General features: G+C 33.7%; 1 long non-coding RNA gene across 1 annotated transcript; it reads left to right on the forward strand.

The window, feature by feature from the left end:
* Positions 1–3,598: 3,598 nt before the first annotated feature.
* LOC127105761 (uncharacterized) lies at positions 3,599–5,016 on the forward strand. Its single transcript, XR_007795126.1, has 2 exons — positions 3,599–4,019; positions 4,716–5,016. It is a non-coding gene; the product is annotated as an uncharacterized LOC127105761 (long non-coding RNA).
* The last annotated feature ends 12,687 nt before the right edge of the window (positions 5,017–17,703 follow it).

Below are 17,703 nucleotides of genomic sequence, written 5' to 3' on the forward strand. Positions count from 1 at the left end.
ATCATTTTCAAGTTCTCAATTCCTGAAACAAATAAGAGACAACTAAGAGTTTGCTTTTTATGATGTTGATGCAATGTATGTGGATAAATGTGATGCATTTTTTTGTATAAGTTTAATAGGCTTAAGGCATAGATAAGTCTGATTGCTTCGTATAGAACAGGGTTCTCACCAGGTATGGTCTAAGGTTTCAAAAAAAGTTCCTAGAGTCATGGATCCATTAGACTGTTTGTTGCCTGCGACAACTTACATGTCGGACATCAACTTCATCGAAAGAATCTACTCTAAGTGAGGTTCTCGCATCAATCAAACGAGAAATTCATCTCGCAGACCCACGCTACGCAACTATCTCTCCTAGTTGGACAAAAGATTAAGTTTCTATGAATGGTCCTCAGAGTCATGGATCCTAAAGAAAATATTGAAGCTTACGGCAACTTACTTGTCGGGCGACAACATCCTCCCAAGGATCTACTCTAAGTAAGGTTCTCACACTGACCCAATGAGAAATTCATCTCGCAGACCCGCACTACTCAACCTCGTCCTATCTTATGTTTTTACTCGAGACTCTGGTAAAAAGTATTTCCCACAAGGTTTGCAATCAGAGTATCCAAGTACCAAAGCATAATGGAACCAATTCAACAAATTATATCAATATGATAATAAAGATAACAAAATCAATAAAGAAAAGCCACATAAGTAAACAAACAAAGGCACACAAACGACCTAACAAGGCTTGACTCACTTAGGGAAATCGTAGTCCCTAGAAGATTCGCCATCTGTCGCACCTCGAAAAATGAGAATACGACCTAGCGAAGCAAAATCGCACGCTCGCATGATGGACTGAATAGAGTCGTCACCGAACTTTATTTATTCCTAAAATGGAAAGGGGAAATATCGATAAAACCCAAGAAAGAACGATAATAATTATGGTCGTCGCAACCAAATCAGGGTTCGGGAGTCGATTACGCAAGGGGAAGGTATTATCATCCCTCATGTCCGTTGTACTCAACGGGAACCATTAGGTTAATTGTGCACGTTAGTGTTAGCTTGAAATGTTAGACTTCTCAAGTTATTATGAGGGAAAGAATAAATGGAAGAGAGGAGAATGCTTTTTGGATTTTTGATAAAGGGGACTAAACCTAATTTTTTTTATTAATGGGCCTGACAAGATTTCGCAATCCTGCTCCTATGTATCTCAATAGGGAACTCAAGGCACGCGTAGTTCTGGGTCAAAAAATGTTTGTTTGTTGGTTAATTTTAGCGAAAGCTATATTATATTAATTGATAAAAACATTGTTTTACCCAAAACAGATGAGGAGCGGACGTATACCACACATCAAATGGATTTACAAATCAACATTCAGAAAAACATCACTTATCTCAACTCAACAATTATGGACGAAGCATTGATTTACATCACCTTAAGACAAGATGTCTTTCGTTTATGAAAAGGTTTTCTTGATCAATCGCACGACAGTGCAAAAAGATTTTGATTGGTTGAATGTAATTTTTGGCTTGAAAGACTAATATTTATGACTTGCAAGCTCTTACAACTTGGGTCTAATACTCAGGACTACGTTTGGACCTTCCATCCAGGTAATCTTTTTCTTTCAATTTTATTGAGAAGATGGTTTGAATATTTACAAGTGTTTTTAGAGGGAAGGCGAATACTTAAGGCTTACAAGCTCTTACAGCTTGGGCCTAATATCCAGGATTACGACTGGATATTCCATCCAGGGTAATCTTTTTCTTCGGATTTTATTGAGAAAAAAGATTTGAATATTGGAGTATTTTGAAGAGAAGACGAATACTTATGGCTTGCAGGCTCTTACAACTTGGGACTAATATTCGGGATTACGACTGGATATTCCATCCAGGGTAATATTTTTCTTCAGATTTTATTTAAGAAAATGGTTTGAAGAGATTTGAATTGAGAATGGTTGAAAGTTATGAAGATGATTATCGAAAAATGATTTGATTTTTTTTTTTAAATTGATTAGAGGTGTTAGTGAAGTGAAGTGAAAATGGTTAATGGTTTGACTTGAGAAAATGGCTCGACATCAGATCGAGCGCTTATTATTATTATTATTATTATTATTATTATTATTATTATTATTATTATTATTATTATTATTATTATTATTATCATTTTAAACATTAGGATCTTTTTATATTTTTCTTTTTATGTCTAGTAAAATGAAGTGAGAAAATAAGATCAACTTAAGATTAAGCATACGCATATTCCTTTACTAAAAAAGGTTTGATGATAAAACAATTAAATACTCTTTTTGTTCTTTTTAAAAGCTTAATTAAAATAAAAATAACAAAATAAAATTAAACCTAACTTTTTTTAACATAGTCTAAAAATGATAATAAAAATAAAAACTAAATTAACTCTTTTTAAATTTTTTACAACATAATCTAAAATAATAAAAGAAAATAAATGAATTAACTCTTTTTATGATTTTATTTTTTTTTATGTATTTTTATTTAATTTTTTTCTAAAAGAAAAAATAAAAGAAAACTTCTAAACATCCACTATAAAAAATACTAAATAAAATTAAAAATAAATATAAAAAAGAGGGTCTAAGTTTCTACTAATGTTCATCTTATTTATTTATTTTTAGAAGAAAAAAGAAGAAACTATAAATTATATTATTAATGAAAATGTTGATTCTGTTTTTATCTATTATTTAATTAGTTTGATTAATCTAACTAAAGTCAAAGATAAAAAAAACAAATAAATACAAATTATAATTAAAGAGATGAGGGTACATTTGTCAGTTGGAGAATATTAAAAAAATACAATAAAGCAAATAATAAAGATAATATACAATAGACCACCAATATAAATAAACATAAACCAAATACCAATATAAATAAGCATAAACCAAATAAAAGAAAATAAATCACAAACATAAAAAATGTTTATTATTTTGTATATTTCTTCATGCTTTTTTTTAAAGTAAAAATATTATTTATATTTTTTGATTTTTTTTTCAGACATACAGTTATTTATTTATTTATTTTTATAAAAAAGTAAAAAAATCTAAACACATATTTAAATAAATAAATATAAACAAATAATAAATATCTCATTATTATTATTATTATTTATATTCTAAATAAAAAAATTAAAACAAATAAACTATAAAACCAAATAAAAATAAAATAATAAAAAAATATTTATAAAAAAAAAGAAAGAGAGCGGCGGAAGTTTCTATAACATAAAAACAAAAGACTTTTCTTTTAAAACCAAAATCACTCAAAAGAGAACATGTAACACATGAGAAGCACAAAAGCAACCGTGAGAAGCTCAACAGCTACACAACAACAAATGACATATTCTCTATATCCAAAAAAATTAACTTAATTAGAAAAAATTAAAAAAATTCTTAATGATTCATTAATGCTCTTTTAAGAGAAATAAGAAAAGAATCTCACTATCTTTGTCATCTTTTATTGAATCCCTTCAATATCTCTCATCATTTAACTTTAATAAAAAAATAAAATAAATGGCAAGTTGTACAAACCAAGTCATGATGACTCATTAAAACACATCACAACAAAAATATTGTTTTTTATCAGAACAAAAGTTCTCTTTCTCTCTTCCTTGAAATATGCTCTCTTACCTCATTCAATCAGAACAAGAGATATGAAAATTGTGAAAAAAAAGAAACAAACAAAAAAAATCACCTTCATTTTCAAGCCTCTAATCCTCACTCAAAACTACAAGTCTCCAACATCAAACCCAACCTAAATCCGAATCTAAAATCTATTTTCTCAAAGGCACAACCATGAGTCCGGATCGGAAACCATGTGTTTGAAAATAAAAACTTAAGTTCATAGAAAAACAACAAAACAAACACAAACAAAAATTCAACATGAACAGAGGTGCAAAGAGAAAAAAACAAACTTGCAATAAACATTATAAAAAAACGCAACAAGAAAGAGCATGATGTTACCAAAATGGAGCGGCAAATTCCGACACGACGATTTTAGTCTCTGGTGCGGATTCTCTGGTATGACGTTTCCCCGGTTTGGTTTTGATTGTTACGTTCTTCTTCTTCAAATTCCTTATGGTTCTTTGAATATTTTGTGGGCTGGGGGTTTACTTTGATGTATATTTCGATTTTTTTTGCAGTGTCTTGTGTTGTGTATTATGATATAATTGTTTTTTTTATCTCTATCAGCTGGGTAAATTTGATTCAGCTAAGGTTTCATTTGTGTATTCTTTATGATGTGTTTGAACATGGTGATTAAGGTTTCTTGTTCTCCCTATAAAAATGTTCAGTTTTCAAAATGTACCAGTGTTCTTGAGTTGTGGTGGCTAGGGTTTGTTGTTCTTATGACCTCCTTTTGTTGCTCTGTTATTGTTGATTTTATAGTGAAGAAACTCTGAATCTGAATAGTTGTAAATTGGTGAATATGGAATGGATGCAGGGGCATTAAAGTGGCCTGCTCTATTTTTGCCATTTTAATGAAACTGCATTGCTGTATTTTTTCTGCACCTTTGAACTTGTCTTGCTGTGACCAAAATTTGTTGTACTTTTCATTACTTTTCTGCAGCAGTATTTTCCACTTCCTTCTCTCTGCAAGTTTCTTGGTTATGCTTTAATTGCAATAAATTTGTCCTACTTTTTCTCTTTTGAATTTTGGTTGATTCTTCACATTATTCTGGGTATCAAATGTAACCAAATCTTCTCTTGTTTTGTTAGGTTTTATCAAGACCTTAAGTTGAACTTTTGGTGATGTTTGGCCTATGTGACTTGAAAAATGAAGAAAAGAGGCTAGAAAACTTGGTTATGATGGTGATTTTTGACAAGTTTGGAAGCAAGCAAAATAATCAAAGGCATACTTGAATTGCTTGAAGATTAACTTAGTAAAATAGGGCTTGAGATATTTGGCTTTCAACTTGTGTAACAAGAACAAAAAATATGTAACCATTCTAATGTACTATGAGTTCTTAATGTAATGTTAATGATAAAAAAATCAATTTGAATTTAAAATGCATGTTAATGTATTAGTTTAATAACCTAGAATTCTAACAAAAACTCTTGATGAGATCCATTTTAATATCAATGAAGGTGGACGTGTACCATTTAAAACCATATTGCTCCTTGAATCACAACATTAGGAATTTGAGACCAAATGAAAATCAAGGCAAAAAAAACGGAAATGTGTCATTGAAATCAACTTAAATCATATGAGTGATAAGAAAATATGGCAACACAAAGATGCATTTAAAATCAAAATGAAAGTAAAATGTCAACTTGCAAACTTTTTATGAATTTTTTTCAAAAGCTACAATATGATTCAAACTACGAAAATTCTACACTCGTCTTTTAAATCTAAATTCCAAACCAAAGTCAAACATTATTCAATAAATAAGACTTATTTGTTAAAATGGAATTGTAATGACAATGATCATATATGGTAAATTCAAATGGTATGAGATCTACAATTATTCTAAGTTTAATGAAATGGTATATGAATGGAATATGTATGCATGATAAGAATGTATGCATTAGTCTTAACAAAGCAGCACAAGCAAAGCTAACTAATTCTTGATTAATGAATTATGACATATGCATGGAAATGGGATCTTAACCAGATGAAATGATCATGAGACATATTGCAGCTGAAATACTTAATAGATTTATGTCAATGAGTGGGTGCAAATTGATAAATACAAATGCTTGAAATATAAATGAATGCCTTTAGGTGGGGCAAAATTTAGGATATGACAGGCTTGAAATTAAATGTTAGTTATTAATGAGTTAGGAGTTAGTATTGTTTTGCTTTTTCTTTTTTATTTTGAGTCATTCTTTTGAGAACACTCAACCCACTTATCACAAGCATGGATCCTTGAGCCAAAACATCTTCCAAAGAAAGGAAAAAAGGCCAAGTTTCCACATAATACCATGAAAGAGGCGAGACTTACAATCTCACTAACTAGAATGATATGCCTTTTGTGTCAAAAATTTAGCGCTATGTTAAGCAAACGTAATTGGACTTATGTAGAAGTCATAACTATTTGAGGTCGGGCAATAGAATTTTGGTGTTAATGCATGTTAGAGACATAGTATAATGGACTATGGTCATGAAATATACCACACACAAAAAGAATATGCAAAAGAGGTGGCCTAATCTCATCCATACTTATGTTGATTTTGCAATCAACTAGCCTTAGGATTTTGAGATGTCATAGGTCAAATGAAATGAATGCATAAAGAAGGGGAATTAGATCAAGAGGGAGGGGAATAGATCATAACTCAAATTGGTCAAAGGAGGACTTTTACCAAGTTAATATCATTCATTCATTTTGGGAGATGGAATGTACATTCCATCAATCCCCTAAATCCAATGATATTAACCTAGCAAAGTTAAATCAACATTGACCAAGGCCCAACAACATAAGTCAAACTTACACAAACCATCACAAGAGGTCAACACAATTATTTGGCATTTATTCAATTTAAAAATACTAAAGTAATGCATTTAAATTAAATATGGTTTGTCAAATTCCTAAAATCTCATCAAAACACAAAAGAAATGGCCATGAGATTTATCATAGGTCAAACAAGGTCAAAGGACCTTGGAGAAAAAATTTCAGAATTTTTAAAGACTTAAAAGTATTTTTAAATAATTAAAAATAATCACAAAATCAATTAAATCATGAAAAATATTAATAATGACCCAAAAAATAATTTTAATTCAGAATATGAAAGAGGAATTTATTTAAAAAATTTTGGTGAAACTCTCATATTTTTTGGATCAATATTAAAATTATTATGAATTAATGAAAACTAAATGAATTAAAACAAAAATCAAAAAATCAAAAAAACGCGAGCCACTTGATCTCCCTCATTAATTGAGGTGGCAGGTCAAGTGGATGGAAACGCGCGTTCCATGGTGGAACTTAGTCAGCGCACCACACGCGTGGTAATCAAAACCAATGCCTAAAATTAAAACATTTCAAATGGATTCTGTGGTCTGGAGACGTGCCAACACACCGCCGGAGCCAGAGCTCTGGTCTTCTTCTCCGGTAGACCTCATCGGACTGGTCCACCCTCAACCATCACTAAAATAAAAAAGGAGGACATGATCTGAAAGAAAATATGGCGTAGAGCACGAATCTGACATCAATTTCAACTAACTCCAAATATATAAAAAGATATGAGGAGTTGAATTTTGAGGTATGACAACTGAGTTGCTTCGATTTGACCTCAAAGCAACTCAATCTTCTTGCCTACATTGGTAGGACTTCAGACAACCAAAGATCCAAGAGAATTGATGAGAATTGAGTGAGAATCGAAGAGATGAAGTTTTTTGAAATTTACCTTCAATTCTGTGCAGAAATGGATCTTGCTTGCTTCAACCTTAATCTGATCACACTTGAGAAGCTTGCATGAGAGACTTGGCAATGGTACAAAGCTTTGGATCCTGGAGTTTCTGAATCTCCAAATAATGAGATTCAAACTCAATTTTCAAGTTGAAAATTCTCAGGTTTTCCTTTGAATGGTGAGGGTTTCAATTGGGGGGAAAAGTTGGCGCGCAAGGTGTCTTTTGAATTGAGCTCCAAGGGGCCTGTATTTATAGCAATTAGGATTGATATTTGCACACTTGAAAAATTGCTAAATTTGGACATTTCATGCACAAGCTTGCATGGGCGTGTACAGGCCCATGAAGCAATCCAATTTGATCCACTTGCAGCTGTTCTGAAGTTCAAAGGAGGCTTGGATGTCAAGGCAATGTGAAATGGGATTTTTGGCATTTGATTTCTTCCAATCATGTATACCTGTTAAAGCCATGCGTATCCATAGCAAAATTTATCCAAAATGCATGAACTTGGGTTCTTTGGAAAGCTTAGATCAAGGGGAACAACTTTGATGTTAGACACTTTTTCATTTGGAACTTGGATCATGGTGAATTTTGAGGTAGAAGTTTGGAATGATAGAGTTGTAGCTCCAAATGAGAAATGTGTCTTCATCAAAGTTGTAGCTCTTTCAAAGACATTCAAAATGGTCACCAATTTGACATCATTTGGATTTAGAATGATAGAGTTATGCATTTTTGAAGTTGAGGAAAATCACTTGTTCAATGGTATAGGTCAAAAATGACCTATAATGTATTCTCATATCACATGCTCACAAAAGTTGAATTAGCTCTTACTCCAAACATAAAAGTTGAATTAGACATCTTGAATTTGATTTTTCAACTTGGAAATATTGCATCTCATAAAAATTGAGCAAGTTATGGCCTTGGGAAGTTGACTTTCAAATTAGGATTTAGACAAAATGACCTATAATGTTTCAATATAGAAAATGATTTTCCAAGCAAAACTAGATCTAGGTCTAAACATGAAAGTTGTTTGTAATGACATTTAGAGTAACTTTTCTCTTGTAATAATTTTCATATGGTGAAAATTGTAGGAGATAGGGTCTACGGAGACCCAGTTTTGATCAGATGAATTCATCTGGCCAACCACCACCAACCATCTTGCTAACCTTCAATTCTCTTGGCTTTATAGGCTCATGGTAGATCATATATGCATAAGATGATGAATTTTGAAGTGTACCTTGATAAAATTGATCAATTGGTGAGATAGCTTATTGGAGAAGTTACTCAAGATACCCAGACAAACCAGGGTTTCCAAGGCAAATCACCTCCAAACTCTTGAAGAAAACTTGATCAATATAACATGTAGAGATCATTGGTACTCATGTATGATGCTTTGAAACATTTTTGGGTCAATACATGGTTGTGATTTTAGTCATGAGGGTCTCAAACCCTTGATATGGACTTGATAGATCAATGAGGATTATGCCCTACCTACAAAAAGTTAGACAAATGAAAAGACATATTTTTTGGTATTTTGGTTAGTAAAATGATAATATAAAAGTATGATACAATCACATGGTGCTTGGTGATCTCTCCCAAAACAAACCCAATGAGAGAGGGGTAAGGAGGATTCCAAGTATGATCCCAATGCTAATGCATATGATCAAATTGCATGAGGGATCTTAGGGTCAAAATTGGGGTCTTACACACTGGATCGAATCTCCTTTCAGGTCTTCATTGTTGTTATTGTTATGGAAAATGTTGTTGTTGATGACTTTGTTGTTGTTACTGATATGGTTGTTGTTGATACGAAGCAGGCGGTTGGCTGGCTCATTGATCAATTGGGATAGCATATGGTTGTTGATTCTAAATTGGTGCCACAATAGAAACTTGTTGGTATGGGACACGATAAGTTATGACTCCTCCTCTGATCAATGCAGTTTCATTTGTTTCACCCTCCCTCTTCTTACCATGAGCTACATAGAGCTTTTTCACTACAACGTACATGCTTGTGGCATTTTGAATCTTGCCCATCTTAATCGTGTTCTCGGTCCTTTCACCGGTTAGGACTAGATCAGAGAAACCAAAAGATGTGCTTCCTACCATTCGGTCGAAGTAGGGGCCTTGAAGTTTACCCATAAACATATCAATCTTCTCCCTTTTCAATAAAGGAGGTTGTACCCTTGCGCTAGTTCCCTTCATCGTTGTGTGTATTCTTTAAAAGTCTCTTCGGACTTTTGAGTCATATTTTGCAGTTGTGTGCGGTTGGTGCCATGTCGTTGTTGTATTGATAATGTTTTAGGAAGGCCTCATCCATTTCCCTCCACACCCATACGTGAGTTCCTTTAAGTTGCATATACCAATCTAGGGAAGCTCCAGTCAAGGAGTCTTTGAAGAAATGCATGAGTAGTTTGTCGTCATCGGAGTAAGCGGACATCTTTTGGCAATAAACCCTAATATATGTTCTAGTGTCACTGGCTCCTTTATACTTTTCAAAATCAGGAACTTTGAACTTGGAAGGGATAACAACACCTGGGACCAAACACATATCAGCAGCGTCAAGATTCAAATCATTGGAGCCCTCCAATGCTTTCAACTTCTCCTCAATAGCTTTAACTTTATTTTTTACCTTGTTGGCGGGTGGACCAAAGGCGTCGTACACTAAGGCATCCCTTGGGCTAAAGAATGCGTCTTGTTGATCATCGATCTCAATAATCGGAGGATGATTATCTGGAGGAGTACCACCGACGGGTGCCCCTAAAGGAATATGGATTGGAGCGGGACCTTGTTGAGGCATATGGTTTTCCATATGAATAATAGTAGGAATGGGAGTAGCGGCAGCATGGGCTCTTTGGTTCATCTCTTATTGCATCTTCGCCATAATCTCTTGACCACGAGCAATAGCTTGTATAGTCTCCATCAACTGTCCCATTTGTGCTCACACATGGGATACTTCCTCGCATAAGGCAGCTTGGTTCTGTTCAAGTTGGTCCATTATAGCTTATTGATTGTGGCGCGTGTAGTAGTGATGTCGGGAAGTCAGCTTGCTGGTTTATGATCAAGAAAGGTGGATGATGAGTTTTATTTTTAAAAATGCGGAATGATGCATCTATGTTTTTTTTTAATGTTTGTTAATGCAAAGCTCTTCGTTATTTATGTTGTTTAATGCAAGAAACACTAAACGTTTAAACATTTTAATCAAGAATAAAGATGTATACACAAAGTGAATCAAAAAGAAACTTCACTAATCCTTGATAGGGAAAAAAGTTACAAGTTAATAGAAGTTGCATAAATACAAGTTTTGAACTAAAAGTAAACAATTAAACTAGATGTCAACCCTAAAGGTGACCCCTTGAGGTCTACGGAGAGCTTGGATGTCTGTGATAAGCTTCGTTATTGTCTTCTTACAGAATTTGACAAAGTGATAAACTTCTTTAGGGGTGTTTTTAGGGCACATGATCAAATCAACCTCTTTTAACTTGTTAGGGAAGTCTTTGAGAGCGTAATTAGTCAAGACATCCACGTTAGCATACTTGTTCTTCCATTCTTCATAGAGATTTTGGAGGTTTTGAATAATCCCACCCATTTGAGCCATTGAGGCTTCTTCCCCACGACATCTCTCTTCCCAATATCTGCAATCGCTTTGCAACTCTATGTAGGCTTGGTCGTATATTCCCATATTCAAGTTCTTGATTTGCTCGCAAGCTTTCCCATGTTGGAACTGCTCGCACAAGAAACTTTTATGGACTTTCTCCCTTTCTAGTTGTTCTTTGTCCAAAAGATCCTTGCATTCTTTGAGAGTGGTCCTTAACTATATGATATGGGCTTCATAATCCTCCTTATCTTCCTTCTTCATTGCATTAGACCTCTCAACAGTCTTCTCAAGGTCCTTGATAGTTCTGTATGCTTGATCCAACTTGTTGTTACATAAGTATAACACAGAATTGGCTCCTTATAGAGCACCACCTACCCATACTCTTTTTCCTTCTACCTCCCTTAATCTCTTCTTTCTAACCTCGAATTTCTCACTGACTAGCTTACCTTTGTCTTCCAAGTTGAAGTTTCATTGCTTCGTACGACTGAGTTGGACTCGTAGTTGAGCATTCTCTAACTCAAGCTCTCGGGTATAGTTGGTAAGCTTGTTCACGTCCTCTTGTAACATGGGCTCGGGTTTGGGCATTAAGGGAAATGATGAAGGATCAAACAGAAAAGGCATATTGGCGATTAGAGCTTTCTATCTTACCCATTGAAAGTAAGGTTCCTTCCCTAAGATGTTTTCTCCCCACTCTTGGTCGATTAGGATTATGCTTGTCCAAGCTCTTTTCACTCTCTTCACGGGTGAATTTAGTGGGTCCACGATGTTGATGACGAAAGTTACGAGGTCTCGGTCTTCAGAAGGACTCATCATAGCGTAGCCCAATTGTCTCTTGAGTAGCACGGGGTTGTAATTGATGCAAACACGCAAACGGGAAATTTGGGAACACTCCTCATCTAGAAATGACATCCTTGATTTCCCATTCTCTCTTATACCAAAGGATTGAATTGGCGGAGAGAGAAGCGAATCTTTGGGGTCATGATAGACTGAAATAGGCAAAGGGTTCTCGTTGAGGCATATGAGTCCTCATACATAATTTTAAGAGGGGTGCACAATAGAGAAATATTCCTCCTATTTTCTCATGCCTCGTATGGAAGATACGATAAAAATCTACGATCAAGAATGGCACTGGATTATTGGTTAGGAAGACTTCCACTACCAAAATGATCTACAAAATTGTCTATGTTAGGGAATAGAATAATTCCATGGATTAACAATGCTAAGGTTGCACTACAAAATTCCGGATTTTCTTCTTTTACCATTTTCCAAGCATGGTCTTCTAGGAATTTCTTTGTAAGACCTTTGACGGTACCTTTGGGTCCCCAATTGGCCACTAATTATTTTGCATTGATGCCTAAGACTAGAGCTAACTTGGACAACGTGAATCCTTCTTCCAACTTGGGGAATGGATTGAAATTTTTGATTGGTCGATTTAGAAGCCTCTCAATTTATTCCAAAATCGGGGATAGTTGAAAGTTTGGGAAAGTCAAACATCTTAAAGGAACGTCATAGTATTGGGTTAGGGTGGTGAGTGCTCCAATATCAATCTTTTCATTTAGGAGGTCTTGATGTTTCCATAAGTAGTTCAGAACTTATTATCTTTGAGGGACGTAACCCTAGAGCTTAGAACCTTCAAGATATCAGTATCTGGATCTTTATATCTGAAGGAGAAAGTGTTTTTTCTTGACGGATTCATGATTTCTTTTGAAAATTTTCTTGTATTTCCTGCGTTAAACAACGGAATGCTAAGAGATTTGTGTTTTATTATGATGTATGCATGTTTTATGAATGCATGGATGGATGAACAAGTTATTATTTTTCATGGAACTCGAGCACGAGGTTCAAAATCCGGGATCACTGTGACAAGGAATATGGTTTAATAATGACTACTTTCGAACCAAGGTTCTCACTTTGCAATATCTAGGGGTTTTGTGAAATTGTGTAAAAGACACTTCTCCTAGAGTCATGGACTCCCTTGAACCTCGCGAGGAAAGCTCCTCAGGGACCTATACTACTGTAGCGGTAAAAAATTTGAGATTAAGTTATTGATTGACTTAACTCATAAAGCAAGAGTTGCCACCACGCTTTTATTACTTCCATAGGAAAGGGAAAAAGAACGAACAAAACCCAGAGAAATTTTAAAACAAAACTGATAAAAACAGAGATAAGGGCCCGGGAGTTGGTTATGCGAAGGGAAGATATTAGCACCCTAAACATCTATAGTACTCTATATGAACTTCTTTGAAAATCTATACATCTTGGCTTTAAAATGGTGTTGTTTGCAAAAGATTGGGGAGGTGAGAAGAGAAGTGTTATTTTTTTATAATTTTTGTGTTTTCCAAGACTTTCTGGGTCTAATGCCTACGTATCAATAAAGTGCAATGGATGATCAAAACCTCATAGTTCATGGTAACAATATTAAAGATGTTTGTTTTGATTCAGTTTTTAATGAAAAGACATTTTGTCATTTTAAGGAGAACACTCAACTTAGCCACCCACAAGTATGAGAACTTTGCATCACCATGGAGAAGGGATCCAACTGGGGTAAAGATCAATAAGTATGGCACTAGCTCTCCCAGGTGGAAAAGAATTATCATCAATATAATAGGAATATGAGAATTATATCTCAACTATGGAAATGACTCATCTCTAAACTTTGAGAAAAAGTTCTATAAGAAAAGTTCACAAAGGGCATAAAATAGTTTGAATGAGTTTATGTATTTTTTAAGTATTTTGAAATTGGTTTGAATATGCTTAAGATGTATTAGCATTTATTAAGAAGATTTTGAAAATCATTTGACAAAATTCAAGGTTTATTGAGAAAGTGATTCAAGTTCGAAAACAAGAAGGTGTTGAAAAAGGAGAGAAGATTTTGAAATCAAAGAAGGGGAGGAGAAGAAGAGACTATCCTAGAGCATAAGTAAATGCTAGGGAGAAAAGATCTAACCAAGAGATAACAATTTTTATGACATAAGTAATTCAAGAATTCTCTCCTTTGGATTAATCCCCAAGCCAGCCAAATAAGCAAAGTATAATCTATGTGACAGATGAAACCAAAGTAACCAAGGCAAGTCGTCAAAAGAAGCCCAAAGCAAAAGGTACTAGATGAATCCCAAGGTCCCCATTCATAAATTCCTAAAGCAATGGTCAAGATCCTAGTTCTAAGTCCATAACTCCACAACAATGCTAAGGATAGTAACCTCAAGTCCATGAATCAAAAGAACCAATTTTTTAGGGTTTTTTTCCTTTATTAATGTCTTTAAAAGAAAAAGAAGTCCAAATGAACAAAGGAAAAAGAGCATAAACATAAATAAAGGTCCAAGTGGACAGAGAGCAAATAGCATAAGCACAAACAATATGATATGAGATGCTAAAATAAAAGCATAAAGTAAATGGAAAAAGAAATAAAGAGCATAAGATAAATGATATTAAAGTAAATTTAATGCAATCATATGTTAGTAAGTTGTGTAGTAATAAAAATGTAAATACAATTGGTCATTTTTGGGAGAACACTCAACTATTCACCCATAAGTATGAAAATATGAAGTCATGGGGGAGTAGGAGACTTACAGTCTCACTTATAAAAATGACTTACTTTCTCGATAAATTTAGCTATGTTAAGCAATCGTAATTGGACTTATCTAGAAATCACAACTATCTGAGGTCGGTCAATAATAATATTTATGTTAATACATGCTAGAGAAATGATATGTAAATCATTCTCCTAAAGTTATGTCACACAATAAAGGAAAAGAAGATTGATCAAGCACAAGGGCTATGATAGTGGTCTATTACATTAAACCATACTTCATGATACTAAGAAAAAACTTATGCATCAATCCAAAGTACCTTAAATGATCCATGATTAATTAGGAGGTAGATTTGAAATGATGAAAGTTTATCAAGTCCCAATCGACACATCATGAACAAGATGGACACAAAATATCCAATTGATCAAAATAAAAAGGAAGAGAAAAGGGATGAAGAAGAAGAAGACAAGAGAAACCAAACCCAAATTGAATCAAAGGATTGATCAAGTCATCATCAAATTCAATCATCCATTTTGGTGGATTAGGGTTTTCACCCCATCATCACCCGAGATTTATTGAGTTTGATGAGACCTATGATCAAAGTAACTAAGATCCAAGACCAACGGAAGTCAACAAAGGTCAAACAAGCATAAAATGTAAAAAGATAAAATAAAATGCATCAGAAATATTTTTAAAATGAATTTTAAAAGGGAAATAAAAGAAATAATACACACAGTCCTTCAAAACACCGAATAAATGGCCAAGTAAATTATGGAAGGTTGGAAATAAAATAAGAGACATAAAATAAATTTTTTCAGAATATTTAAATGCCTAAAAGTATTTTTAAACCAATTAAAACAAAGGAAAAAAGATGAAATTCAAGAAAAATAGAAAATCAAGAAAATAAAATATGGAAAAATAAAAGCCAGATTAAGAAAAATAAAATAAAAACTTAAAAATTATTTTGGGATTTTTTGATGAAAAATGAATTTACTATGAATTTTTAAAGAAAAGGAAATGAAAAAGGAAAAAGGAAAGAGAAATAAAATATATAAAAAAACACGGAACGTTGGATCTGGCCTCATTAATTGATGTGGCAGATCCAACAATCCTCATGCAGGGCCGCATGGTGGAAATTAATTAAAATAAAATACGGGATCTAATTCAAAATGATCAATCAGAAAATTTCAAATTGCCAATGTGTAAGCAAACTCATATGACCTAAGATAACTCCGGTCATCTTCCCCGATGATCCCTCGCCCATCGTTTAGTAAATTCGGAACATGAGACTACCACCAATGTGATCGACTCCTCATCACAATTCAACCTCGTGCTTAAAATTCATTTATCTAAACTGAGCATGGAGAATTTCAGAGAAGTTTCATAAACAAGCAAGCCAAGAAAAATAAAATTAAATGATGAACCCAATCAATCAACACCAGATAAGTTAGGGAAAAGCATCAGAGAGTGAAGAACTATATTGTGGTAACTTGTTTGAGTTTAAATGATGCTCAGAACTACCTTGTCCAAATGGTGATCAGAAGTTGATGAAGTTTGATCTGGTCAGGGCACTTCATAAGGTCTTACAACTTGGAAATTGTTGCCAAAGCTTTGTAGAAGATCGAAGGTGCTAATGGAATCAAGAAATTGGATTGAAACATGCTGGAAATTAAAATATGATAACTCAGTTTTATGGAAAAAATTAAATGTGAAGCAGGGGTTATTTGGCTCTCCAAATCTTGGAAGTGAATCTAATATGTTGCTATATTTATAGGGAATGTGTTGGGATCCAAATATGTATGAAATGATGCTCAGTTCATGCAAAATGAATTGCTCATGATGTGAGAAAAGTGTGACTTACAAATCCATCAAAACCCATCCAAATCATGCGTTTTAAGAGTCCATTAACTTCTAGAGACTTGATTAAACATTTTTAGGTACAAAACACGTGGTAATTTGGCTTGTAATTGAGAACTAGTGAAGTTCAAAATCTAATCATGGTGATTTCTTCAGTTCCAAGTCACCATGTTTAACTCAATGGGGCATCTTGCTCAGGAGGCTTTTTGATCCCATTCTTCTTGAAATTTGTTGACATAATATCAAAGATCACAATATGCTAATAAAAGTTGCATTTGGATGCTTGAGCACAAAGTTATGACATGTTGAAGTTGGCACGAAAATCTGGTAATGTAACTTAGAAAATTCTAAGTCCCAAATGGTTGAAAATGACATGTAATGTCTCAAAGAGTTCCATGGTCTTCCAAGCATAATTTGACTTTTATCCTTGAACAAAACTTGTAGAGGGCATCACAAATAATATTGTGCAAAAAGAATCAACCTCAAATATTGAAAATTGAAGAAGCTATGAATCTTGAAAGTTGTGAAAAAGTCACTTGAAAATAAGTCAAATTTCACTATGTCCACAAATGACCTATAATGTCTCTAAACGTTTGATGGTCCTCCAAGCATAATTGGCTCTTTTCATGTAAATAAAAGTTGTATAGGATATTGAGAAGAGTCATATGAAAAAAGAAGCATTCAAAAATGTTGAGAATTGAAGGAGTTGTGATCCTTTGAACTTTGACTTTGAATGTTGACATTTTTGGTCAAACCTCTTGGAATAAACTTGTGTACTTGGACTTTTCTTGCATTTCAAGGTACATGAATGTCTCTTGATTAAATTGCTCAAAATTTGAGGTAACTTGTTGAAGAAAGCATGGAAATAAACACATGAACCTTTGACTTTTCTTGAGATTTAAGCAAAAAAACTTTGAGTTACTCTTGATCAAAATGAGATTGAAAGATGCTTGAGAACCCTATAGCTTATTTTTTGAGAGATAGGCCCTTTGAGAATCAATTGTTGAACACACTTTGACTTGAGGAATCAACAAAACCCTAGCTGAGGAGCCATGCTTGATGCTCTTGATGAAAAAAACCTTACCTTGCACAATAAACTTAAAGAACAAGACATATTTTTTCTACTTTGATTAGTGGTTAGATAAGTAATGAACATATAAGCACAAAGGTAAAACACCAACAAATGGATGCTTGATGATCCCTACAAATGGGAAACCCAAATATGAGAGGGAGAGGACAAATATGTGACCTTGTTTGTATACAAGGATGCAAATGACATGTGGGATCTTAGGGTTAAAAATTAGGGTATGACAAATGCCCCTATTTAAGTTTCTTTAGTTCAGAGATATGAAGATTAAAATCATTGTCTCGACGAGATTG

Source organism: Lathyrus oleraceus, chromosome 7, assembly GCF_024323335.1.
Source record: "Lathyrus oleraceus cultivar Zhongwan6 chromosome 7, CAAS_Psat_ZW6_1.0, whole genome shotgun sequence".
Lineage (NCBI taxonomy): Eukaryota > Viridiplantae > Streptophyta > Magnoliopsida > Fabales > Fabaceae > Lathyrus > Lathyrus oleraceus.